Genomic DNA, 16,354 nt, shown 5'->3' on the forward strand with positions numbered 1-16,354 from the left:
AAGATCATTTTATTCTGGCAAGGCAGCATGTGATTTCAGTTCCATCCTCTTTATTCTTAGTGTATTTGAACTAATGCATCATAGTTCTTGGTGGAAGATTATGAAAGAGCTCTCAAACTGAGTTTCTTATTTATAGTGAGTCATAGATCTTAGAAGTAACAGACACTTTAGTCATCTTGAGGCCTTTTAAGCCATCCATCTACTCTTCACAAAGTTAATTATTCCAGTTTTCAGAGTACTGCCAAAAAGCCCACTCGGACTGGTGGCTTAGTACTAAAGGAAAGAGCCCAAGGCTGCTGTAGACTCTTCATGTCATCAGCCTGGGCAATTTCAGTTCCTTTGTACCCCACCCCACCCCTTGAAATTTACAAACATTTCTGAATGCCTACTTTGTACTAACAAATACTTATTTGGAAGACACCTTCCTTAGAGCTGGAATGGTACGGAACTCTATTAAACATGAACCTCAGGGAGTGTAGAGTCATGTTCAAGAGAGACAGAGTTCTTTGTTATAGAAACAAAAACCAATTATTTGAGTCAAGCAAAGAAGAAATTTAAATTTGAAGGATGTGGAAAACCTAGAGAACTAGCTTTAGAAAAGGAAGTAAAGTCAAGAAATGAATTATTTGACTCTCTGGAATGAATGAACTCTTTCATTTTTCCATCACATAGCTCAAGTTTTTTTTTTTATTTATTTTTATTATTGTATACAAATGGGATACATGTTGTTTCTCTATTTGTACATAGAGTCAAGGCATACCGTTTGTGTAATCATACGTTTACATAGGGCAATGATGTTTGATTATTTTTTTTCCTTCCTTCCCACCCCTCCCACCCCTCTTTTCCCTCTATACAGTCCTTCTTTCCGTCATTCTTACCACTCTCCTTATCCCTAACCCTACACCTAACCCTAAACCTAATGCTAACCCCTCCACCCCCCATTATATGTCCTCATCCGCTTATCAGCGAGATCATTCGTCCTTTAGTTTTTTGAGATTGGCTTATCTCACTTAGCATGATATTCTCCAATTTCATCCATTTGTCTATAAATGCCATAATTTTATCATTCTTCATTGTGGAGTAATATTCCATTGTATATATATGCCACAGTTTCTTTATCCATTCATCAACTGATGGGCATCTAGGTTGGTTCCACAATCAGGCTATGGTAAATTGAGCAGCAATGAACATTGATGTGGCTGTATCTCTGTAGTATGCTGATTTTAAGTCCTTTGGGTATAGGCCAAGGAGTGGGATAGCTGGGTCAAATGGTGTTTCCATTCCAAGCTTTCTGAGGAATCTCCATACTGCTTTCCAGAGTGGCTGCACTAATTTGCAACCCCACCAGCAATGTATGAGTGTTCCTTTTTCACCACATCCTCGCCAACACCTATTGTTGCTTGTGTTCTTGATAATCGCCATTCTAATTGGGGTGAAATGAAATCTTAGGGTAGTTTTGATTTGCATTTCCCTTATTACTAGGGATGTTGAACATTTTTTCATATATCTGTTGATTACTTGTACATCTTCTTCTGTGAAGTGTCTGTTCATTTCCTTAGCCCATTTGTTGATTGGATTATTTGCATTCTTCGTGTAGAGTTTTTTGAGTTCTTTATAGATTCTGGAAATTAGCGCTCTATCTGAAGTATGATTGGCAAAGATATTCTCCCACTCTGTAGGCTCTCTCTTCACATTGCTGATAGTTTCCTTTGCTGAGAGAAAGCTTTTTAGTTTGAATCTATCCCAGTTGTTGATTCTTGCTTTTATTTCTTGTGCTATGGGAGTCCTGTTAAGGAAGTCTGATCCTAAGCCAACAAGTTGAAGATTTGGACCTACTTTTTCTTCTATAAGATGCAGGGCCTCTGGTCTGATTCCGAGGTCCTTGATCCATTTTGAGTTGAGTTTTGTGTAGGGTGAGAGATAGGGGTTTAATTTCATTCTATTGCATATGGTTTTCCAGTTTTCCCAGCACCATTTGTTGAAGAGGCTATCTTTTCTCCATTACATATTTTTGGAACCTTTGTCTAGTATGAGAAAATTGTATTTATTTGGGTTTGTGTCCATGTCCTCTATTCTGTACCATTGATCTACCTGTCTATTTTGGTACCAATACCATGCCGTTTTTGTTACTATTGCTTTGTAGTAGAGTTGAAGATCTGGTATTGCAATACCCCCTGCTTTGCTCTTGCTACTGAAGACTGCTTTAGCTATTCTAGGTTTTTTATTCTTCCAGATGAATTTCATAATTGCTTGCTCTATTTCTGCAAGTACATCATTGGGATTTTAATTGGAATTGCATTGAATCTGTATAGCACTTTAGGTAGTATAGCCATTTTGACAATATTAATTCTGCCTATCCAGGAACATGGGAGATCTTTCCATCTTCTAAGGTTTTCTTGAATTTCTTTCTTTAGTGTTCTGTAGTTCTCATTGTAGAGGTCTTTCACCTCTTTTGTGAGATTGATTCCCAAGTATTTTATTTTTTTCGATGCTATTGTGAATGGGGTAGTTTTCCTAATTTCTCTTTCTGAAGATTCATCACTTATGTATAAAAATGCATTGGATTTATGAGCATTGATCTTGTAACCTGCTACTTTACTGAATTCACGTATGAGTTCTAAAAATTTTCTGGTGGAATTTCCAGGTTCCTCTAAATATATAATCATGTCATCAGCGAACAGGGATAGTTTGAGTTCTTCTTTTCCTATTCGTATCCCTTTAATTTCTTTGGTTTGTCTAATTGCTCTGGCTAGAGTCTCAAGGATGATGTTGAATAGAAGTGGTGAAAGAGGGCATCCCTGCCTTGTTCCAGTTTTTAGGGGGAACACTTTCAGTTTTTCACCATTTAGAATGATATTAGCCATGGGCTTAGCGTAGATGGCCTTTATAATGTTAAGGAATGTTCCCACTACCCCAATTTTTTCTAGTGTTTTGAGCATGAAGGGATGCTGTATTTTATCGAATGCTTTTTCTGCATCTATTGAAATAATCATGTGATTCTTAACTTTAAGTCTGTTGATATGGTGAATGACATTTATTGATTTCCGAATGTTGAACCAACCTTGCATCCCTGGGATAAAACCCACTTGATCATGGTGCACTATCTTTTTAATATATATTTGTATGCGATTTGCTAAAATTTTGTTGAGAATTTTTGCGTCGAGATTCATTAAGGATATTGGTCTGAAATTTTCTTTCCTCGATGTGTCTCTGTCTGGTTTAGGTATCAGGGTGATATTGGCTTCATAGAACGGGTTTGGGAGGGTTCCCTCCTCTTCTATTTCATGGAATAGTTTGAGGAGTATTGGAATGAGCTCTTCTTTAAAGGTTTTGTAGAACTCGGCTGAGAACCCATCTGGTCCTGGACTTTTCTTTGTTGGTAGGCTTTTGATGACCTCTTCTATTTCACTGCTTGAAATTGGTTTATTTAAGTTGTGTATGTCCTCCTCGTTCAGTTTAGGTAATTCATATGTCTCTAGAAATTTGTTGATGTCTTCGAGGTTTTCTGTTTTGTTGGAGTATAGATTTTCAAAGTAGCTTCTAATTATGTTTTGTATTTCACTCGTGTCTGTTGTGAAGTTTCCTTGTTCATTCCGAATTTTAGTAATTTGAGTTTTCTCCCTCTTTCTCTTTGTTAGTGTGGCTAAGGGTTTATCAATTTTATTTATTTTTTCAAAGAACCAACTATTTATTTTGTTAATTTTTCCAATTGTTTCTTTTGTGTCAATTTCGTTGATTTCGGCTCTGATTTTAACTATTTCCTGTCTTATACTACTTTTGGTATTGGTCTGCTCTTCTTTGTCTAGCGCTTTGAGCTGTAGTGTTAAGTCGTTTATTTGTTGATTTCTACTTCTTTTTTTGAATGCACCCCATGAAATAAATCTTCCTCTAAGTACTGCTTTCATAGTGTCCCAGAGATTTTGATATGATGTGTCTTTGTTCTCGTTTACTTCTAAGAAATTTTTTATTTCCCTCCTGATGTCTTCTGTTATCCATTCATCATATAATAGTGTATTATTTAATCTCCAGGTATTGGAGAAGTTTCTGTTTTTTATTCTGTCATTTATTTCTAATTTCAATCCATTATGATCTGATAGAGTACAAGGTAGTATCTCTATCTTCTTGTATTTGCTAACAGTAGCTTTGTGGCATAAAATATGGTCTATTTTAGAGAAGGATCCATGTGCTGCTGAGAAGAAAGTGTATTCGTTCTTTGTTGGATGGTATATTCTATATATGTCCGTTAAGTCTAAATTGTTGATTGTGTTGTTGAGATCTATAGTTTCTTTATTCAATTTTTGTTTGGACAATCTATCCAGTGGTGAGAGAGGTGTGTTAAAATCGCCTAGTATTATTGTGTTGTGGTCTATTTGATTTCTGGAATTGAGAAGGATTTGTTTGACGTACGTGGATGAGCCAATGTTCGGGGCATAGATATTTATGATTGTTATGTCTTGCTGATTTATGCTTCCCTTAAGCAGCATGTAATGTCCTTCTTTATCCCTTCTGACTAGTTTTGGTTTGAAGTCCACATTATCTGAAATGAGGATGGCTACTCCAGCTTTTTTTGCTGTGTCCGTGTGCATGATATGTTTTTCCCCATCCTTTCACCTTTAGTCTATGGGTATCTCTTTCTATGAGATGAGTCTCTTGCAGGCAGCATATTGTTGGATTTTTCTTTTTAATACAATCTGCCAGTCTGTGTCTTTTGATTGATGAGTTCAGGCCATTAACATTCAGGGTTATTATTGTGATATGATTTGTATTCCCAGTCAATTGACTGATATTTGTTTTTGACATGATTACATTTCTCCTTTATTTGGCTATTCCTTTAGGCTAGCGCCTCCTGTTGCTGATTTGCATCGTTGTTTTTCATCTCTTCCTCATGGAATATTTTGCTGAGAATGTTCTGTAATGCTGGCTTTCTTTTTGTAAATTCCTTTAGCTTTTGTTTATCATGGAAGGATCTTATTTCATCGTCAAATTTGAAGGTAAGTTTTGCTGGGTATAAGATCCTTGGTTGGCATCCGTTTTCTTTCAGGGCTTGGTATATGTTGTTCCAGGCCCTTCTAGCTTTTAGGGTCTGGATTGAAAAATCTGCTGATATTCTTATTGGTTTCCCTCTGAATGTAATTTGATTCTTTTCTCTCGCGGCCTTTAAAATTCTGTCTTTATTTTGTATGTTAGGTATTTTCATAATAATGTGCCTTGGTGTGGGTCTGTTGTAATTTTGTTGTTTGGAGTTCTATAAGCCTCTTGTACTTGGTTTTCCATTTCATTCTTCAGATTTGGGAAATTTTCTGATATTATTTCATTGAATAGATTGCTCATTCCTTTGGTTTGTTTCTCTAAGCTTTCCTCAATCCCAATAATTCTTAAATTTGGCCTTTTCATGATATCCCATAATTCTTGTAGATTCTGTTCATGATTTCTTACCATCTTTTCTGTTTGGCCAGCTTTGTTTTCAAGATTAAATAATTTGTCTTCAATGTCTGAGGTTCTGTCTTCCAGGTGTTCTATCCTATTGGTTATGCTTTCTATGGAGTTTTTAACTTGGTTTATTGTTTCCTTCATTTCAAGTATTTCAGTTTGCTTTTTTTTCAGTATCTCTAACTCTTTATCGAAATTATCTCTTGCTTCCCGTATTTGGTCTTTTAACTATTGATTGGTGCGATCATTTAATGCCTGCATTTGCTCTTTCATCTCCTCCTTCAATGCCTGCATTTGCTCTTTCATCTCCTCATTTGCTTCCCTGATCGTTTTAATTACGTACATTCTGAACTCCCTTTCTGACATTTCTTCTGCTGTGCTGTCATTGGGTTTTATTGATGTAGTATCTAGGTTTGTTTGGGACATTTTCTTCCCTTGTTTTCTCATATTGGTCAGCTGTCAGTGGGACCCTGAGATATTGCAGATTTCCGCTATTGGCTTATAGTGTCCCGGTAGATTTCCAGTGTATCACCTCCCAGCCTTCAGTAGCCTGATGTCTTGGAGGAATTTGATAATGCAGTGCGTCTGAAGAAAGCTGCCCCTAGCCCCCTACTGGTTCCAGGGTTTGGAGCTGGCTCTGTGCGGAAAGGCTCTCACTGGGGGCCTGCACCGTGCAACTGGCCGTGTGGGAGGAGCCCACCGCCGGAGTGCGCAGGGCTACCTGGGGAAGACTCTAGCTGCCCTGCCCTGCTCTGATAAGCCACCCCTATCTGTGCCTGCCACCCGGGCCGAGCTTTACCCAGTGGGCAGACTCACCCATGGCTCTATTTCAGTCTGAGACTCTCAATGCCTCCCCTTCTTAACTCCTGGGTTCTCGAGCGACTTGGGATGCAGTCACCCTCTAGGCTGCCATCTTGGATCAGCCCGTGGAAAGAGCCTGCGGCCGGAGTAGGCAGAGCCGCCTGCAGAGGTCTCTGGCTGCCCTGCCCTTATCCCAGAGGCTGCTTGCGGATTGAAGCTCTCCGTTGGTTCGGGGACTTGTGGCTGGCTCCACGTAGAAAGCCTCTCACTGGGCGGTCTGCTCCGAGAAGCTAGCCTTGAAAGGCACCTCCCACCGCAGGGGTCCAGGCTGCTTGGGGAAGTCTCTGGCTGCCCTATCCTGGTCCCTGAAGCTGCTTGCGTGCTGGAGTACGCTGGGAGTACGCTGCGCTGCTCCGGGACTTGGAGCTTGTTCTGGTCAGAAAGGCTCTCACTAGGGGGCCCGCTCGGAGAACCTGGAGAAGCTGGCTGTGTGGGCGGGGCCCACCGCCGGAGGGCACAGGGCTGCCTGTGGAAGACTCTAGCTGCCCTGCCTGGCTCCGATAAGCCACCTCTATCTGGGTCTGCCACCTGGGCCGAGCTTTACCCAGTGGGCAGACTCAACCGTGGCTCTATTTCAGTCCAAGTCTCTCAATGCCTCCTCTTCTTAACTCCTGGGTTCTGGAGCGACTGGGGATGCAGTCACCCTCTAGGCCGCCATCTTGGATCGCCCCCTCAAGTTTTCAAGATTTGTGAGAGATGGTCCTGTTGGCCATGGACCTCTCCTTTGGTTGGATTGACAGAGATGAAACGAAGGTTAGTACAGAAGGAGACCTCTTCTTTCAGTCTTCATAATAGGAGGTTAAGATCCCTTATTGTCCCCTCCCAATTGAACTGTATACAGTGAAGGAATGAAGGAGAGGTGTATCCCCCAAAGAAACAGAGGTGACATTAGGAAAGAAGTGTATGTGGGAAAATACCCACTATGGAGCATGTACTTATCCTGTTTTAATATAAGTCAAATGGTATTAAGAGCTAAAATACAGATTTAAAGAAAAATACAGAGCATTCTGACTGTGGAATATCAACAGGAAGAAAGGGAGATGACCACCCACCCAGATATAGGAAAGAGCATAATAAGACAGTGCACTACATTGGTTATGAATACAAGCTTTGCTGTCAGGATTAAAATCCAGATGTGTCACCTGATAGCTATATAGACATGGACATATTACTTAGTTTCTCCAAATACCAGTTTCCTGATCAGTAAAGGATGCTAATATCTATCCAACAGTATTAGTTTTGCCAGATTAAATACAAGTTTTCAAGATTTAAATTTTAGAAAAGCAAGTACTTTTTGAGTGTATGTCCCCCAAATTGCAAATCCTTATAATAAGAACATACTTACAATAAGAAATTATGTTATTTGTTTGTGATTTAGACTTAGCTGGGCATGTTATATTTTTATGCATTATGTCTGGCAAACCTTTTATAGCATTTTTATGGCAATCAAATAAATTCATTTGTGTCAAATGCCCAGTAAGATGCCTGGCACTTACTAGGTGCTCAGCAGTAAATGGTAGTGATTGTTTTTGTTTCCCCATCATAGGCAAAATCCAGAACTCTAAAAGACCAGATGTCCCAGAATCATTTCTTGCTTAGTCACCACACCATAGATCAGCTTCTCAGTTAGCCTGTGTCAGAACCATAAGATGGGGCTTCATTATGCTTCAATCAACAAAGGAGCCTTTCACTTCCATGTTGTGTTGCTTGCTTTCTTTCTCCTTCTGATTGTTTCAGCTGTTTCTCTTGCTTATCGATTTTATTTTGACTGTATCCTATAGTCGGTCATAATTAATGAATATTATTTCTACTTCATAGGCCATTAATAAAAGCATTAAGTAGTACTAGGCATAGGCCTATAATTCAAGATTCAAGAAAAGAGTGAACTGATGCATTGATTTTGTTTTTTGAGTTTGAAGCTGTAAAGTTTAATGGGTAGATGAGATTTTCCCAACTTAATGCTATAAAATAGAACTGGAAGCTTTCTGAAATACTTCTACTGTTACTTTTTCTTTATCAGTTAGGCCCATTATATAGTCCTAGAGAAGTATCATGAGTCACAGAAATGTCCTTTGTAAAATGACCTTTTGCTGATGTGTTTCATTACTTTCCCAAGTGATTTCTAACACAAGTCTTTTATCTCACTTTGAAAACCCAACTGGTTCTTTCCCCTTTTATGCATGCTTATTTTTCCCTTATATAAATATGGTATTTAAATGCTGAGACTTATAGATTTCATAGGAAAGAAACTTTAGAATTTTGTTTTTCCAATGAGCCAGAATGAGTAATGTGCTATCTGAATACATAACATTAAATGCATAGTTTAACAAGAACAAAATTATAGCTACAATTTATTAAACACGCCACTCTATTCTCTGTCTCAAAAAGCACTAAGCTATCTGCATTCATTATCTCATTTAATTCCCATTATATCTTCATTTTACTGTCCTTATGTAGATGGGGAAATTAAGGCACAGAGAAGGGTAAGTCTTGTTCAAGGTCATACAATCAATAAGTCCTGGAGGCAAGACTCCAACTCAGGTGGCCTAATTCTCTCATTCAACCTGCTGTTATCTTCTTCAAACAACTTGGGAGCAACATTTCTAGCAAGTTAGCATAACAAAGGCTTGGAAAATTTAATTTAAAATCTCTGCGATAGCTCAAACTTTAGCATAAGAAAACCAACTGAAGAAAGGTCCAGTTAGATTCTATTGAACATAAATACAGTCACTTGAATGCATTCTTATTATTTTTTTCTATATAAGTAACTCTCCACTTTGTAGCATTTCTGTTTGTTCTATTCAGTACTAGACTTTTAATTTTTCATCTTCCTTTTTTCTGGTTCTGATACAAAATTTATTCCTATTTCCCTGAGTTTCAAAGATTACTTTCTGGAACTAAAGTCAAGACTTGGTCTCAACTTAGGGAATAGACTGAATTCAGTAAGTACCTTTCAAGATACTTCTTATATAGGAAAGAAAAATAAGGAAACGGTAAATGTATGACAGATTTTTAGGAGGATAATTATCGTGACACTAGCATCTTACATTGAGACAATGTTCTATTTTCCAAAGAGCATTCACACATGTTTCTCTTACATTTTGTTTAGTCCTTACATCAGTCTGTAGAGTGGAATTACCCTTATTCTGCTGTGGTTGATTCAATGAAATTACTTGCCCCAAAGTGCAAAATTAGTAATTGATGGACCCCTTCTAGAAACTATATTTTTAATTTCTTATGGGACTTTTTTCTCCACTGTGCCAACTTTGTTTTCTTGAAGATGAGAATTAGTTGAGTGTGAAACTTTACTGTTTTCTCTTCCCCCTTTCTGTGAATGGATATTTTATTGAGAACAGTGACTGAGGCTTGTTTACTGAACCTAAAGAATCTGGATGCTCTACTGAATAGAGTTGGGGCTGGAATGAAATTCTCTGTTTGTTTCCCAGTTTGCGAGACAGATTTTTGTTGTGGCCGATAGAGAAGGTCTTCCACATGACTTTGAAAGTGTATGAAAGAAACACCATAAGGACTGCTTTGGATTTCTCTTTTGTTTCTGATCATGTTGAAGGTGAAGGTGGTGTCTTTCAAAACAGTGCTGTGGTTTAGAAATAACAGTAATTGTCCTTCATTTGAATCTCTTCCTCTGTAAGTGGAGTTCTTTTCCATGTGTGATGTGAGTTTAGTAAATAAGGGGGGTGCCTAGGAAAAGAAGCTATTTTGGGCCTTGCTAAATGTAGGTATTGATATCAATGCTCCTTGCTATCATTTGCTGAGTAATAAAATTGTGTTTTCTAAAAATACATACCAAAATTCTTCCCTTATTTGCATTTTCTTTTGCCTTTGCCAAGGGACACATGCACATATCTTGACCTATGTGATGCATTCAGACAGAATTTTCCAGAGGATCTTTTCACAAGTATTTGGCCATATAAAGTGAATGAGGAAAAGCCATAGAAAAGGCAGCCACAAAGAAAACCAAATGATTTAATTTCTGGGAAGAGTATTGTGTTTGTGAAATTTGAAACTACTTATTTTACCCAAGACTATTTCAAATAGTTTTATACTTAAGAAGCTTGGGGAGATTTAAGTATTTAGCTCAGATCATACAACTATGATGAGTAGGGAGTTGAGATTTAAAAGCATAAGCCCTTAACCATGGTGAACAGTTGGCTGATAGTGAGTTTCTACTGTGCTTAGTTAACTGAGAAAGGAGCAGCTGAGGCACAAGGTGGGCAGAGTTTGGCTTTCACGAGGCTTATCATGATGCATGTTGAACCCTTGTTTCAAGCCTTCTGTACGTCAAGTCTTAGACGTCAAGAGAGTAAACATTATGGTGAAGCTGAAAATCTCATAGTTTCTGGTCTGTAATTTCTCCTAATCCTGAGCTTCTCTTCCCCTCATTTCTAAGAGTCCTTGTCCTTCTAGCAACAGACTCAGCATCCAGGAGATTGGAAGACACCAAGGACCCCAGCCTCCAGGGTCTCTCAAGTCATTCCTGTTATTTGGAGCCTTTAGTGCAGTGATGTATTAAAACCTAGGAGATCATGATTTTGCCAATCCTGGGAACATGGAAGCAATTTTGTTGAAAGTCAACCATTGTTGGGTGAAGCAGTGAAATTATTTCCATTTTAAACTTGAGAAACAGCTCCCAGCTATTAGCCAAATGTGCTACTGCAGTCAGGACCCAGTGTAATTGGATTATTAAGACCACTGAGTGTTAATGATCTGAGGGAACTTTTGCCTTTTAGTGACTGATGTAGGTGAATCAATGTTTATTCCTACTAACACAAACCAAGCTTTCTTCTGTAAATGAATGAACTTACAACATCACTAGATTTATAGTTATACAACACTAATAATGTAAAAGAACATGGCTTATGTATCTTCTACAATAGCTCTTATGATGCATGTTCCATTGTGAAGCCTTTTTAGCTTATGACTTGCTAAATAGATTTTGCTGAATACTATAAATGAGGCTAAGAAACAGAAGGATGGAAAGTCTTTCCAGAACCAGAGGACTATCCCACATGTAAAGCTAGGATTTCCAATTTTGATCCTCCAGAAGAATTGCATTAATTTATTTTCTTTCCTCTTTGGAGATTTTTCTTGAGCATTGGCTGATGCAGGGAAGGGCTGTAAAGACAAAATGTTCCTCCCTACCTTCTTAATAGTTCTCCTCTTCAACCTGCCATAGGAATACTGAATTCACCTATGGGGAGTTCAAAACAAAACTCCCTGTTTAAAATATGGTATCTTTGCAGCCTATTAAGTCCAAAAACATTGCATGTGAAGATTTATTTTAGATATTTAGCTCAGGTTTTGAAATATCACTGCTACCTATTCTGTAAAAAAATGTTGCCTTTGAGATTTTGCACGAAACTTACTTCTCAGGATAGGAACTACCATTTTTTATTTGTGAAATATAAAGAGAATGTAGGCATAAGCTCAGATTCAGCATTGTTTATTATGCAGAAACTGCTGAACACATCATTTGTCCCCTTTTACCTACTTTCTATATTCCCCATTTTTTGTGTTACATGGGAAGGTAAGATTTGATTGTCAGACTTCCCTTTATTTCTGTTTTAATATTAAGTAACTATTTCAAGTCCCAAAGTGACAGGATTTTTTTTAACTGAATTGTTTTTACTGTGCCTAGGTCCCAAACCTGGAATAGATCCTCATTTTGCAGAGAAAAAATATGTCATAAAGTTTTTTTTTAATTGAATCTGCCTGATCTAACACCATGGGCCAAATTATTTGCATATACTGTCTGTAAATTTTACTAAAGCCTCCAAAAAATGTCATCTTCTCCATTTGGTAAATGAGAAAGATGAGACTTTTTGAGCTCATTATGTAATGGTTCAAAGTCATATAAAAGTCAGTTTCAAATCCAGGTCACTTTAATGCCAAAATCTACTTTCTATACCACTTTGTGTTAACTTGCAAATATAAGTTCTGTCTGTATTTGATTGGATAGGAAATGGAATTTTAAGTAATTTAAAGTTATTACACTAAGGCAATCAGTAGAATAAGAATAGTGATTTGGTGGACAAGTAGATGTCAAATGGGGAATGGCAGTAATGTAAGTAAAATTTTCATGTGTCATAGCAGGAAAAATAAGTACCATAGAAAATTGACAGATGAAGAAACAATGTAATACACATATGGAGGTATCCAACAGAAACTCTTAAAAATGGTCACACTGGAGGAAGAAGACTGGAATTGCAAAAGGGGTAGTTGTTGATTTTCATGATAAGTCCTTTGGCACTTTGAGATTTTATTTATTATTTGATAAAATTTTAGAAGATCTTATAGAAAGAGAAAAAACTATATGATTATGTGTCTTTGATAATTATCTAGATAACCTATCAAGATGCCTTCAATAGTGGATTAGAAGGAAAAACGGGAATGTTTTCTCAGCCTCTGTCCATTATGTTACTAGTAATGTGAAACTGCCATTTAACAAACATGTATCTATCACCTACTAAGTTCAAGGCCTTGTTCTAGGTTTTATAGGAGATGAAAGATGGATGCAGTCTGCCTCCCAGGCAGCAATGTGTTACAGTCTAGTTGAAGACGCTAGGAGTGAGGGAAAATCTAGATGGGAAGAAATGGGCTCTCCCATTTCTCTGTCTACTCTATACAATGCCAGATGCTTTACCTAGCATTATGGAAAACCTATGTCATAGAAAAAAATAAAACATAAATAACTATGTGGGCTTAGTGGATGGAAAAAAAATGGCATTTACTTATCATTATCAAGAAATACTTCCTGAAGCAGAGGATTTGAAGTGAACCTTAAAAGTAGAAAGGAATTTCTATAGACAGAAATGAGATGGTAGAGGCATTGACATATTGCTAATTGACAAATTCATGTTTGGAGAGTGTTTTTCACGTCATATATAATCACTTAGCTAAAATCCAAGCTAGATACAAATCTAATATGAATTTTTAAAATAGTATTTGCCCAGTTGAAGAACTTTAATTAAATGAAAATGCCACTATCAAAGTAACTTTTAGTGAAACTATTTTCAACTCTACTCCTACTACAGAATCATAATGAAGAACTGAGTATAATCACTATTATCCATCAAGTGTGAGAAAAGCTAAAACCAAATCTGGAGGTCATATGGATTTTATAGCAATTTTTGTTTTTTAAAAAATTATTTAATATGTTCTCCACATCTCTGAGGATTCTTTTTAGTTTCCCTCTTTAATGTAAATTTTGTTTAGTGTCCCTGATATAGCTGATATAGTTTCCCTGTAGTTCCATGTGAACTCCTGGAGCCTAAGTGGGTTATAACTTAAAGAGTCTTCTATTTGAAACCATGACATCTTCACCATGTTGATTAATGCCTCAAAGCTTTGTGTGTTGACCCAGAGTCATAATGGTCTGTGAGTATGGGGAAGAACTCAGTTTCTCAACTTTTTAGAAATCTTATCAAAACTGTATGACTAACAATAAATAAATAAATATCACAAGAGCAAAGTAGACATATGACATTTTTTGTATACTGAAGTCACTGAGTCTCTTTCTCTTGGGTGTTGGGTGCTAAAGGTGGAGATTATCATCTTCAAGGATTCCTTTGAAAATGTTCCTTGTACACTGATCACTCTCTCATGAGGAAAGTCCTATTTTGCAACACCCCTACTTTATCATGCTAGACTTTAATAAATGGCTTACTGTCAAAAGTTCCAGACTGTCATACTTTAGGAAAGTATATTCTATATTTCTTCTAAAGCAGAGAAAGAAAGATACGTTAGGGATTCCAAATGTAATCTTAATGTTAATCACAAAGAGAATACTACATCCTGCAATTAGGAGCTATTTACACACATTTTAAGAATTGTATTAATTTAGAAAATCTTTTATGTTAAATTATATAGTTAATATCTATAATCTTAGTTTTAAGTCTTGAATTTTGAACTCTATAATCACTCATCTGCACTGTTCTAGTCTGAGATTTTTAATGCCTTTAAAATTATGAAGTATTTTCTACTTATTCTGAAAAACATAAAAAAGATAAAGAAAAAGGAAAAATCTACCCATAATTTCACAACTGATAGATGTAGCCATTTGGAGAATTTTCTTCCTCTCCTTTTTTTCTAGTTATATAAACAGGTATTCTTTTTCATATACTTAGATGTGTTTGTTTTTATCTATATTCTTCATTTCCTTATATTTCTTACCTCATTTTTATATTATTAAATTTTCTTTAAAGACAGAATTTAATGACCTATAGGCTTCCTTTCTGTTGCTTCTATTCTGACTTTTTATACTTCTATATTATGCTCTGACTTTAAAAAGTCATTAAAACTTTGTGGAATTTTAGTTATTAAAAACTACAGTTATTTGGTAGTCATAACTACTTCCATATGAACTCTTGACTATGACAAAGTGAGTCTCTATTTATTAGTCTATTTAGGAAGTCAGTTGCTTTTTAGATTACGTATTGACTTTTGTCTTGAACTGAAGCATTAGGACATGGGTTATTCTCTTGTCTTTTATTGGATTTATTTGGTAAATCCAGTCTCTTATTTATAATAACCTGCATCTGTGACTGCATCACAATGGGTAGTATTGAAGATTAAGAGCAGGAAAGTACTGCATCTTTGTTTCTCAGTGTCTATGGACACTGAGAAAATAATAAGAATAAATAATTAAATAATAAAAATAATAAAAATAAAAATAATAATAATAAATAATTTGGACAAATTATTCGATCTCACTGATCCTCCTTTTCAAGGTTAAAGACTAAACAAGGTATTCAAGTACATAGTAGAGGGCCTGGTAGATGGGCAGTCTTGATATTCTTGTTACTTTGTTGTTGTTATTTTGAGATCTTTGGCCATTGAGCAAAATAAAAGTTACTGAAAAGAGATTGAAAAGCTTGCAAACTTTCCTCTACCCATTTGAAGTAGCAAACCATGGGAGGGGGGGAATTCCACTCTAGTTGTAGGCCAGCAGAAAGGCATCATTGTCTGTCCTAAGAAGCTGTCCCACAGGTAACTTCAGACTTTACAATTAAACACTTGTATGTGTGAATTTGAAGTTTGCTTCTGTGTTTGCAGTGCTAAATTACTGTCTCTGATAATCCTGAGTTTCAAGGAACTGACTTATGACTTCTTCAATAGCTAGATATTCTCTATATACATGCCAGTGTTGCTTTCATAAGTGATTATGATAATAATCATCCTAGCTTCCATTCACTGTCAACTGTGTAACAACCAAGAGCTTTTTGAACATCATTTCATCCTCATGACTATTCTGTGAGGCCGTAATTATCTTTCCTTTTTTATAATTGAGGAAACAATATTTAGAGAGTTCAGCATTACCTAATAAGAATCTGGGTGCCGGTCTCTTTGACTTTGCATCTGAGCTTGTAGCTTGACTTGTGGCTCTACTGCATTTGTTTCTTGGTCACTGCAGAGCCTCAGTCATTCATCCACCTTTCATTTGTCCAGGGTCTACTTTGTGCCGGGCACTATTCAAAGTGCAAGATTACAACATGCAAAATCCCCATATTTCTAAGGTTTGCCTTCTCTTGTAGTAAGCCACCTATGGTCATTTTCCTCCTAGAATGAACAGCCCTATAAGGCAGACATTCTTGAGGCTTAGGAAAATACTCAAAATTTTATGTAAGACTAAATATACTTCTTGAGGTTATGAAAAGATTATTTCTACAAAAATACTGAAAACTAGGGCATGCCCCATTTTATTCATCATGTCTTTTTATTTTAACACTGCCTTTTCACCTCAAACTCCTCAATTTGGTAATGTGTTTACCAGTTAAGAAGCATTTAGAAGGTGCATTATTGTAAATGACAAAGCTACTTTTTGGTATTTTGGTTACTTTGACATCCTTGAATGTTCCAGAGGCGTGTGAAGCAGCATAAAAAACTTTCTTTGGAACATGTCAAAATCATCACACAAACCTAGTACAAGAGTCTTAATTGTCTCATGGAATAAATAAAATAATTCTGGCCTAGTTGAAAAATATGCAGGAGAAGTTCAAGTGTGAGAGAAGAAATGATACCTTGTTTTATGTGATATCAAGAATAT

The 16,354-nt window shown here is 36.7% G+C and overlaps 1 protein-coding gene across 2 annotated transcripts in view; it reads left to right on the forward strand.

Annotated features, from left to right (window-relative positions):
- Ano4 (anoctamin 4) overlaps positions 1–16,354 on the forward strand; it is a 322,489-nt gene that overhangs the window by 128,007 nt on the left and 178,128 nt on the right. The gene's annotated exons all lie outside the window — the stretch shown is intronic.

This window comes from Sciurus carolinensis, chromosome 4, assembly GCF_902686445.1.
Source record: "Sciurus carolinensis chromosome 4, mSciCar1.2, whole genome shotgun sequence".
Classification (NCBI taxonomy): domain Eukaryota; kingdom Metazoa; phylum Chordata; class Mammalia; order Rodentia; family Sciuridae; genus Sciurus; species Sciurus carolinensis.